Here is a 12415-nt window from a genome sequence, read left to right as displayed (position 1 = left end):
GTTGTCTCCAAGCAAGTCCTAGGGTGGGAGGAAAAAAACGGAAACAACAAACAAAATTGAAAAGGGGCTGGAGCGGTAGTCCTGCGGGGAGGGCACTAGTCTTGCTCAGGCACCACTTGGCGTCTTTGAGCACCGCCAGGGGGCATTCCACAGTGCTGAGCCTAGTGTAATCCCTGAGCACCCCCCCAAAAAAAACCCCAAGTAAGCCTGGCCCCCCTGCCGCTTTTAGGAAAGGCACACCTTTGTTGGGTGGTTTTTCCAATATTCTTCAAATCACTCCACTGATACTGAGCTAAGACTGATACTGAGCTAAGACTGATACTGAGTTAAGACTCTAAAAAGAGGACAACCGGTAAGATTCAGATCTCTTGCTTGAGCCATCTAATTGAAGAAAATTAAATCACTGGGTAAAACTGTAAAAAAGAAAAAGGACGGTATAAACAATGCCTAGGAGTTGGGAGGGCATCGCTATTTTATTCTAATTATCACTGCCCTCCCGTTGCTCACCTGGGAAATTGTGGATTCTGTTGATTTCTCTGCTAAAGACTTTTGTGGGCCCCCATAAGTGAATAAATGACTCAAAAACACTTGTCTTTCAAGTTATCAGTTCAAACCCGGGGGCTCTGTAGTTTAGGGTCCCCAGTCCAGAGGCTTGGAAAGTGGCCTGGGAAGTTCCTTGGGCAAGTATCAGTTCTTCGACTTAATACCTAGCTTGCGGCACAGAGATCCTGAGCTCCCAGGGGAAGAGGGAAAAACAGGGATTTGGCTTCTATACTTCAGATTTTTCTCCCCATTTTTGACTGTCTTCTCTCTGCCCCCTCCCTTTTCACTTTTCACCCATCTCTATGTACATTACTGGTAAGCTCTCATTGTTAGTGCCCGTCTTCAGCGAGTCCTTGAGATGTTCCTTTATTGTTTTTTCGTTAACCTTGGGTTTTCTGTTTTTTCGTTAACCTTGGGTTTTCAGGACATCTGCAGCTCCGAGAGATTAAGAGAAACCTGGACAGGTTCTGGGGAGAAGGGTCAGGGAGTGCAATATTTCGTTCTGGGGAGTGGAGATTTAATCCAGAGCATCATACGGTTCTACCAGCAACCCCACACCAGCTTTTAACCTGGGAGTGGAGCTGTATGTGCCATCACGCCCACTCCCGGGGGCGGGGAGGCATGCCTAGAGAACCTTCATCTTTATATACTATAATAACTGCACTGTATCACTGTCCTCCCTGTTGTTCATCAATTTGCTCAAGCAAGCCAGTAATGTCTCCATTGTGAGACTTGTTGTTACTGTGTTTGGCATATCCAATACACCACGGGGAGCTTGCCAGGCTTTGCCGTGCGGGTGAGATACTCTTGGTAGCTTGCTGGGCTCTCCGAGAGGGGCGGAGGAATCAAACCTGGCTTGGTTGGGCCAGCTGCAGCTGTGCGCCAGGCAAACGCCCTGCCGCTGTGCTATTGCTCCAGCCCACTATAATAACTATTATTTATAATTTTACATGTAAGGGCCACACCCTGGGATGTGTATGTATGGGAGGAGGATGGTTGGAGGAAGGACATTTCATCCATGCGACCAAACATTTGCTCTACCAATTGAGCTATTCAATTTCCATCTTCTGAGATTTAGCCCATTAAAAAATCGTTTAAGGGCAAAGGAGGTGATTTAGTGGTAGAGCACTTGCTTTGCCTGTGTGAGGCCCTGGGTTCATACCCCACCCTCATGTCATTTTTTTTTTTGCCATGCATACAAATATGTGTGTAGATACACAATACATATACACAAACTCACAGAATAATTACAAAGTTAAAAGAATAAGAAAAAAGTCATTGTGTACTGTGGTATATCTTAGATTGCATGAGATTACCTCATTTTAAGAGGATGGGAACTTTGGCCCTACACCCAGCTCCAGAATCTGCCTCCTCACTAGACATCACCACTTGCATATTTTAGGAGCTTCCAACTATGCTGCCTGCATCTTCATTTTTGTTGTTTTGGGGCCATACCTGACTATGCTAAGAGCTTATTCCTGGCTCTGGGTGCAGGATCACTCTTAGAGGGGCCTGAGGGTCTATATGGGGTGCCAGAAAAGAACTCTGGTCGGACACATGCAAGGCAAGTATTTTCCCACTGTTACACTAGGTCTTGGTCCCTGCCTGCATTTTCCTAATTTCTCCTACACCAAGAACAGATTTTTAAAGTATCCACAAGTAAAGGTAAAGGTAAAGGCCCTCCCGTTGATCGTCGATTTGCTCGAGCGGGCCCAGTAACGTCTCCATTGGAGACTTTGTTGTTACTGTGTTTGGCATATCGAATACTCTCGGTAGCTTGCCGGGCTCTCCAAGAGGGGCGGAGGAATCGAACTCGAGTCGACCATGTTGGCTGCTTGTAAGGCGAACGCCCTACCGCTGTGCTATCGCTCCAGCGATAATCCACAAGTAATCCACAAGTAGGTTTTTTTTTCTTTTTGGGTCACACCCAGCGATGCTCAGGAGTTACTTCCGGCTCTGCACTCAGAAATTACTCCTGGTAGTGCTTGGGGGTCCGTATGGGATGCTGGGGATCAAACCCAGTTCAGCTGAGAGTGCAAGGCAAATGCCCTACCTGCTATACTATTACTCCAGCTCTTCCAGAAATAGGTTGATGAGCAAATTCTGCCTCATCTCAAAATACCTTCTTTCAGTCCCAGTTTTCCTTTTCTCTTGTTTTTTTTTTTTTCTACCTTTAGGGTTGGTAACTCAGAACTTAAGTCTCATGTCCAGAAGGAAAAATCCAGAGTTCAATTATAGACTGCAGGCTTATTTATTGCAGCTGCGAGCACTGAGAAGATCGGCATTCCAGTTCTGAGTCCTCCACCCCTCATGCGTCCTCCCTTCTTCAGTGATGCACTCTGGAGAAGAACAGCAGATGCCCCCAACCACTGTGAGGGCCCTGTGGTAGATGAGGGTTGTGGAAATATGAAAAATTTCTTCCAGGGTGAAAGAAGGTGTGAGCTATGAAATATCTCTATGCTACATTCTGGAGAATTGTTAGAGAACTATCAGTGCATACCTGTACACTGGATTGGGCCTCAGATTGTTGTCTTTAGAAATTCCTGTTTATAACGCTGGCCTTTTACTGTGTTTGGGTCTTCACTCCTAAACAGTTCCCAGTGCTGATTGGATACCTGCTGTAAATGAAAGGACTGGCTCACTGTCTGCAATGTTTGCATAAACAGTATAATTTGTGCTAAATATGTTCGGAAAGTTTTCTTGGGGTTGAGGGATTTGAGCCACATCTGACTCTGCACTGAGGATCTCTCCTGGCAGGCTTCGGATACTATATGAGATACTGGGGCTTGAACCCGGGTCAGCCACGTGCAAGGCAAGTGCCCTACTTGTGAGGTGAGGAAGCGAAATGACTAAGATGGCTGCAGAGAGAGTAGGATCTGAGGGGATTGCTCTGCTCTCTCTGGATTAAAAAGCTGTTGACAGCAGTTTTTGAAACCATTTATTGCAGAGTAAAGGCCCAGGGAGAAGGAGCTATTTAGGAGATAGTAGCTCCTTCCTCTGGAGATGGGCAGAGGAGGTGGCCCCCAACTTGTATGAGGGTCTCTTCACGGAGGCCTCCTGCTACTCCTGCACCACAAGAATAGTCAGGGTCACGCTTTGATATGCAAGTTGAGGTGCAGCTGAAATCCAGTCAGACCCCATCAGCACCTCTGTTCCCAGAGTGCAGTGGAACTAGCACCTTTCTGGCTTAAAGCCCTTTTTTCCCTTATCAGACTGGCCCAGCTAATTCCATTTCTTCTCTTCAAAAGGCAAATGTGGAGAAGAATTTTGCTGTCCATAGGAACCTGGAACTTTCTACTAGAATGCTGTCATTACTTGGAAGGATGTTTTGTGTATTGTATAGATGGTATTTTACAGCCTAAACTATTAATTAAGTGCTTGGGCTCTGGACTGTCATCCATCCTCTGGAACATTGACTCTGTGATCTTGGTGACACACTATATTTCTTTGCACAGCTTTTTTTGTTTGTTTGTTTGTTTTTCAGTAGCCAAAGGTTGTTATCATTATTTTAAATATTTTTGCCTTTTATACTATATTTAATTCCCCCTTTCCCTTTGCCATTTTCTGTGCTGTATACTGCTTATGCTGTGCTGGAGGTCACACACTGGTGCTGGGGATCATGCCAGTGCCAGGGACTAAACTTCCCTCACCACCTGCAAGCCAGGTTCTCTACCACTGAGCCACAGTGGGGTTCAAGAGCAAATGCCAGTAATATAAGGAATGCATTTCCACCGAGGACTGTTCTGTGGGGCCGGGGAAGGGTGCAGAGGGTTAGAACATAGGCTTTCCATGTCATACCCCCAAGTCTGATGCTGAGCACTGCTGGGAAACCCCAAGCCAGGAATAGCTCCTGAGGATTCCTGGGCATAGTCTAAAAGTAAACCAGTAAAAGAAGTGTTTGTGAGGAAATGTGGAGGGCTGATGTGACCAGTCTTTCCTTTTTCTAGAAAGTAGGGGGTGCCCATACAAGATAGCATAGAAATCCATGAATCCTTTTATTTTTTTTCTCCCTGCTCTCCTGGCACTGGGATGCGTTCAGGCTTCACTGCCAGTGGCTCCTATCTTCCTCTAAATTCTGGAATCATGATATCACCCCCACCACCCTCCTCTGAAAGTCCTGATTATCTGCTGTGTGCAGGCCCTTTTTTACACATGCTCAGGCACAGGTATGCCGACCATGATCCTACAATAGATTACTTTCACTTCTTGTAATTTGGCTGGGCAGACAGCACCCAGGAAATGGGGAGGTCTGACCACATGGTTATTAATATCCTGTAGTCAAGGTGCTCTGTGGTCAGGGTTAAGGTTCTTATAAAGCACAATTGATCCTCAGCACCAAATGTTGTCAGCCCCCCAAACCTTTCCAGAGGTGAGCCAGGAGCAGAGCCAGGAGTAGCCCTTGAGCACTGTTGGGTGCGGCCTACCACTGCTCCTCACATACACTCCAAATAAAGGTTTTCCATACCCACCAGTTCCTATAAGAATCCAGGGGCTCCAGGGGCTATCTTTATTTATTTTTATTTTTTTGTTTTTTGGGTCACACCCGGCAATGCACAGGGGTTATTCCTGGCTCATGCACTCAGGAATTACTCCTGGCGGTGCTCGGGGGACCATATGGGATGCTGGGAATCGAACCCGGGTCGGCTGCGTGCAAGGCAAACACCCTACCCGCTGTGCTATCACTCCAGCCCAGGGGCTATCTTTAGCGTGGTGTATAGCTCTCTGCTGCAGCTGGCATAGCCTTATTCCAGAAGTTAAGGGGTCTCAACTCTCAACTGTGGGTTTTCTAAGGGATCCTCCTACGAAATGCAAATGGCACCTTTTCCCACTGCAGGTACCATTAACAGTATCTTACATTCTGCACCTAGACCACAGCATGGAGCTGTCTATGATCCCATTCCACTCCATTCTGGGGCCACCACTTGGTCCTGACAGTATTCCATGGAGATAGGTACCAACAGTTTTGTGAAGTATTTTGTGCACTAGATAATAGCTTATGCATTCTAGGTTTTGGAAAGTTAAAAACAAGCTGGGTTTATGTATGAAAATATTGTTACATTTTAAAATATATCATAAAAAATGAGGTGACTATAAATATGTTGTAGAGGAAATGTCTCTTGAATTCGCAGTCCTAAGACCAGTACATTGTAGTTTGCAAGAACTGCTGTAGCAACTTCAGGGCAAAGGTAAGAAATTACAGTGAACAGATCTTCCTTGAAGACGCTCTTCTATGACAGGCTCCTTTAATGGCATTAGAAGGCCACATTTACCAATCACCTAAACATAACAGTTTTTAAAAAAGGCGTCAGCATTTCAACTGAAAACAAGTCACACGGGCACTTTCAAAATCTATTTTGTGTGTTTGTTCAGCCCCACCATGTTTGTGTGCCTTAAATATTCTGCTGACAGTAATAAGAAAACACAAGAATTTTAGCATTAGCATTTTAATACTTCTCACAAGTGGAAAATTCAATTAGTTCTGGTTCTGAGGGAAATATTAGGTTGGATGTGTAGAGGCTCTGACGAATAAATAAGCAGTCAGAACGGAATAAAGCTGGGTGAGTTTGCTAGGGGATTCTCTGCAAATTGGAAATGTTAGCTATCACAAACTGGATATGGTGACAGCCCAGACACACAAGTCTGTTAGGGCATAAAGCATATTCTGAGTCATCTACTTAAGAAAATAGACAACAACTAATCTTATTAATTCCTGAAACTTGTATCTGTTCAGTAAATCCTTGATATGAATTTCTGTGTGATCAATTCTTGGTTAGAACAGCCTTGAAGATCACTTATTCATAGATATGTTTGATTTGTGTGTTTTAAGAAGTTGAATGGAAATTTCTACAATAGATGTGATTAAATTCGGAAAACGAATAGTCATTGTGCAGTGGTCCCCGGCACTGAATGGTCTCTCCCTGCCCCCCCCCCCCACCTCCACACCCAGCACTGAATGCTGACAGGTATAGCCCTCTATAGAGAACCCCAAGCACTTCTGGTGCCCTGTTGGCCCAGCACAGAGTGAATTAAAACAGAATAATATTGACCTTACATTTCATATCAGAGCCAGCCAGTGTCAGGAATCTGTAACTACAGCCTTAAACAGACCCAGGCTGATCCATGGGTTAGAATATTGTTTGGATTTGTTTTGTGCCGTGCTCACTGAGCCTTATGTAAGGAATACACTCTGCCTCTGAACTATGTCTATCTCTGGGAAAAATGAATAATCAAAATTCTTTTAGGGGGACTGGAGAGATAGCTCAGCAGATGTTCTTTATGCAAAAGGCCCAGGTTCAATTTTTGGCACCACATGGTATCCTGAGCACTGTTAGGAGTGATCTCCCTGTTCTTCGACGCCCCCCCCCCAAAAAAAAAAAAGTTCTTCTAGGTGTGTCAATTATATCTCAATAAAGAGCACCACTGGGTGTGGGCCAAAAGCAAAACAAAATCCCAAACCACACACACAAACACACACACATACACACACACATACACACACACACACACACACACACACAGTTTGGTGTCCAAGTGGTGCTTATGAGGCCTAGAGACCCTTCCTGGTCTCAGCCAAGCAGGCTTGTGGCCCAACAAGGGCCCAGGAATATGGTGCTGCTTGGGCCCTGCAGTGTCAGGGTTTATGTGGCCACCCACATGATGCCACGGGACTTCCAAACATACCTGACAATCTTTGGGGGACCGCGTGGTGCTGGGGATTGAACTGGGATTGGCTACATACAAGGTAAGTACCTCAAGTCCTGTACTATCTTTCTAGACCAAGAAAATATTTGTTTTGGGACCGCATCTTAGTGGTGTTCTGACGTTTGTGACTCAGTATTAAGGGATAAATCCTGGCAGTGCTTGGGGGACCATATATGATAATGGAAATCAAATCTGAGTCATTGAGAAATGGGTCACGTATGAGGCAAGTAACTTATCTCTCTACCTCTTAAGCCCAAGAACATTTCTTTTTAAGTAAAAACAACTCAAGAAAATTTCAGTTTGAGTTAATAAAATTATACTTCAGAAAGTGCTCTTACTATATATTAAAAAGAAAAAGTCCAGAAGTGCAGAAAATTATGCAATATGAGATTGGCCATGACAACAATCTCAATTCAAATATTACCATAAAGATCACTTTGCTGCTCTAGGCAACAGCTGAAATAGGATTTGCTTTTGTTGTTGTTGTTGTTGTTTTTGGGTCACACCCAACAATGTTCAGGGGTTACTCCTGGCTCTGCAGTCAGGAATTACTCCTGGTGGTGCTTGGAGATGCCAGGGATGGAACCTGGGTCAGCTTCATGCAAGACAAGTACCCTACCCACTGTACTCTCTCTCCAGCCCCTTGAAAATATTACTATTACTATTAATATTACTACTACTGCAAATATTAATGAGGCAATAGCTTATAGAAAAACTACAGAGCTAAGAGATAGTGTCTACTCAGCTTAAATACTGTTTTCTGGGGGTCAGAGTGATAGTACAGAGGGTAGGGCCCTTGCCTTGCATTTGGCTCACCTGGATTCAATCCTCAGCACCGCTTAAGGCCACTGAACTCATCAGAAATGATTCCTGAGTGCTAGCCAGGAATAATCCCTGAGCACCGCTGGGTATGGACCAAACCCCCAAATAAATAAAATAAATAAATTTGTTTCCTGGACCAGGAATGTAGCTCAACTGAGAGAGCACATGCCTGGCTGTGGGAGTCCTGGGTTGAGTTTCCACACTGTTGGAGATGGCCTTCAATGATACAAAAAAAAGAAAATGAAAAAGAAAAAAGGTCGATATCAAAGTGCAAGGGTAGAGAACTAAGAAAAAGTCAGAGAAACAAAGTTAAACTGCAAAAAAAACCCCACAAATTCTCATAGAATGGCCAAAATAGTTTTTGTCAATATATTCTCTAAATCTCAATAGATGGAATTTCCAGTTAAGATGTACAGAATGGCTGGATGATCAAGAAACAAAATACTGTTTGTGGCATTTTGTTCTGCTGCTTACAAGAGATATATGAGATAAGCACAAGCTTAGTATAGTCACAAAAGCAGATGGAAGGTAGTCTTTTTTTTTTTTATAATGCAGGAGTACTGCTATTTATTCAGCCATTGATTAAGCTGATTGAATTGGGCATGAACTCCTCCACTGGAAGGTAGTCTTAAAACACACACACACACACACACACACACACACACACACACACACACAAACAGGCATGCCCTGAACTTAATAAAACTGTACAAACTAAGAAGTTATAAGAAACGGACATTCTATATGAGATGGACATGCTATATGATTAAAGGATAAAGCATATGTGACTCACCAATACATAGTATTACAAGGATGGGGCAAACAAAATTTGTGAACACACCTATCAGTAGACCTGAGGAGCTATAGTAGTAGTGGGAGACTAACATTCCACTCTCCTCACTGAAAGATCAACCATACAGAAAAACCCTCAGTCAGAAAACAAGAATTGGAAGAGCAGGGATTCAGACGTGGACAGTGGTATCCATGTCCCAAAAGCTAAATACAAGAACCATGGAAAGGGGACGGAGAGATAGTTCAGCGGGTAGGGCATTTGCCTTGCATGTGGCTGACCTGAGTTCGATCCCTGGCATCCAGTATGGTCCCCCGAGCACTGCCAGGAATGATTCCTGAGTGCAGAGCCAGGAGTAAACCCTGGGCATTGTTGGATGTGACCCCCCCCCCCCAGAAAAAAACCCAAAAAACAAAAAAAGAACCATGGAGACAGCTCAAAGCACTGAAATTCATGTTTTGAATGTAGGTGCCCTGGGTTCCATCAAACACAGGGGTTCCTGAGCACACCAGAGTAGACCCTTTAGTCTTTGAACAAAAACTTTTAAGAACACCAAAAGCTGAATATGCTGTGTTTGGATTTTGGGCACACTAAGCAGTGCTCAGGGATTACCCCTGGCTCTGCACTCAGGGATCACTCCTAGTGGGCTCAGGGGACCATACAGTATGGCAGGAATTGAACCCAGGTCAACAAGTGCAAGGCAAGCACCCTACCAGCAGTACTATCTCTCCAGTATAAGCACTAAGCTTGTGCTTGTACTCAGTTTTCCAGTATACCTGAAACATTCTTCAGCATAAAACAAATACTGGAACACAGTACTCATCACAGATCACAGATCACAGATCATCCTGTTAATCGTCGAATGCCTCGAGCAGGCCCCAGTAACGTCTCCTTCATCCTAGCCCTGAAATTATATTCAAGGCTCTTTAGGAGAATGAGACCCATCATTGTTACTGGTTTTATGTTACTATCATTGTTACTATAGTTTTATAGTCTCAGATATATTCTCAGATCACAATGCTGTGGAGGGTAATATTAAAATTAATCATGCAAAGAAAGCTTGGAAAAACACAAACACTTGAATAAAGAAGATAAGCAATTATTGAGTGAAAGATGAAATACAATGATTCCTTGAATTTAACTGGGAAAACACAAGCTGTAAGAATCTATAGGGGACATCACGTCATCCAAGTATACATCAGGAAATACCCTTAGCTGAGGAAAAAAAAAGATAAAATTCTAATCAGATAAAAAAATAATAGGGGAAAAGTTGTAACAGATACTTTAGAAATATAATAGTTCAAAGAAGGTTACTATGAGCAACTTAAAGCCAGTCTGCTGGAGAACTTACAATGGTTTTTTAGTTTCACAAACCTCCCATGACTAAATCAGGAGGAAGAAGAAACCTGATCAACAGACCAATTATTAATAAGGAAATTAAAACAGTAATTAGATGGGTTTACCACTGAGTTTTACCTTCAAAAAGAACTACTATGTACACTTCTGAAGACTTCAGGAGAAACTAAGAGGATTTTTTCCTAAAATCTTCTGTGAGGCCCAAGTTATCCAAACACAGCACAGACATTACTGAAAAAGGAAAATACAGACGAATATCCCTGATGAACATTGATGCAAAGACCTTAAGAGAATTAGTGAGTCAAATTGAACAACATGTCAAAAGGATCACGCACCATAATCAGATGGCATTCATTCTGGGATACAAGGATGGTTTGGTATGTGTAAATCAACGAATATAAGCAAAGATATTAATGTAATCATATTAATATATGATAGTGCAATTTTCTTAGGAGATTCACCTGCATCTCAATCTAAGATGTGTACTGTCTCTCACTGCCTACTCATAGTTCTATGTATATGCTATCTTATTTCATTAAAAAAAATAAAAGAAAAAACATATCATTATCAATGATCATAAAGGAAAATTGTAACAAAATTCAACACTCATTCATGGTCAACTTTTTCTTTTGTTCTTGGGCAACACCCAGCAGTGCTCAGGAGTTACTCCTGGCTCTGCACTCATGAATCACTCTTGGTGTTGCTTAGGGGATCATATGGGCTGCTAGGGATCGAACCCTGCCTGGCTGCACATAAGGCAAGGGCCCTACCTGCTGAACCATTGCTCTGGCCCCACGTGAAGTAAAAAAAAAAGAGAAGCAATTTCCCTTAATATTAAAAAGATCCCATACAACAAAACCAGTTAATTCTCAGTGGTAAAAAAACTGAGAACCTTCTTTATTCTGACACAAGACAAGGATGCCCATTTTCATCACTGTTATTCAGGATAGTATTGGAAGTTCTAGCCACAGCATTTAGGCAAGTAAACAAAATCAAAGAGTGGAAAATAAGTTAAACTATCATTATTTGATACAATGAAATACATAGAAGACCCCAAGACTGCACCAAAAATCTTTTTTTTTAAAAAAATAAGAAAAGCAATAGAGAAAAGTGGCAGGCAAAAAAATCAAACACAGAATTCTACTGCATTTCTATTGTAAACAACAAGCTAGAAAAGAAATAAATCATTTTCAATTGTGTCAAAAACCACCAAGTATCTAGAAATCACCAGGAGTGATTCCTGAGTGCAGAGCCAGGAGTAAGCTTGAGCACTGAGGTGTGTGGTTCAAAAACCAAAGGACAAAAAATAGAAGAAAGGAAAAATATTTCATGATTAAAATGTCCATTCTACCCAAAGTTTTATACTGATACAATGTAATTCCTATCAAAATTCCAATGACATTCTTTAAGGACATAAAACAGATCATAATAAAGTTTGCATGGAACCATAAAAATGCCCCAAAACCCAAAGCAATTCTGAAAAGGAACAACAGCAAAAAAAGTGGCAAGCCTTTCAGTCCCTGATTTTAAAATAAATCTATAGTAATCAAAACACGTAGTACTGGAATAAAATTAGATTCTCAGACCAATGGATTAGAACAGAAAGTCTAGAAGTAAACTATCAGATGTATGGGTACATAATTAATAACAAGGGAATTAGGTTCATTAAGTAGAAGAAAAGCCTCTTCAACAAACGATATTGGGGAAACTGGGTTAGGCACATGCAAAAAAATGAAACTCGATCCTTATCTCATAGTACATGAAAGGTTAACTCATAATACACTGTACTACCATAGCACTGTCCTCCCGTTCACTGATTTGCTTGAGCAGGCATCTCCAAGCAGTAGGGCGTCTGCCTTGCTCGCAGCCAACATGGCCGACCCGAGTTCGATTCCTCTGCCCCTCTCGGAGAGCCCGGCAAGCTACCGAGAGTCTCTCGCCCGCCCGGCAGAGCCTGGCAAGCTCCCCGTGACGTATTCGATATGCCAGACACAGTAACAACGAAGTCTCCAATGGAGACGTTACTGGGCCTGCTCGAGCAAATCGATGAACAACGGGAGGGCCTTTACCTTTTTACCTTTTAAATACGCCACGGGGAGCTTGCCAGGCTCTGCGGGTGAGATACTCTCGGTAGCTTGCCAGGCTCTCCAAGAGTGATGAAGGAATCGAACCCAGGTCGGCCGTGTGCAAGGCAAACGCCCT

Source organism: Sorex fumeus, unplaced genomic scaffold (assembly GCF_029834395.1).
Source record: "Sorex fumeus unplaced genomic scaffold, SorFum_2.1 ptg000035l, whole genome shotgun sequence".
Classification (NCBI taxonomy): Eukaryota; Metazoa; Chordata; class Mammalia; order Eulipotyphla; family Soricidae; genus Sorex; species Sorex fumeus.
Note: the sequence above shows the minus strand (reverse complement) of the source record.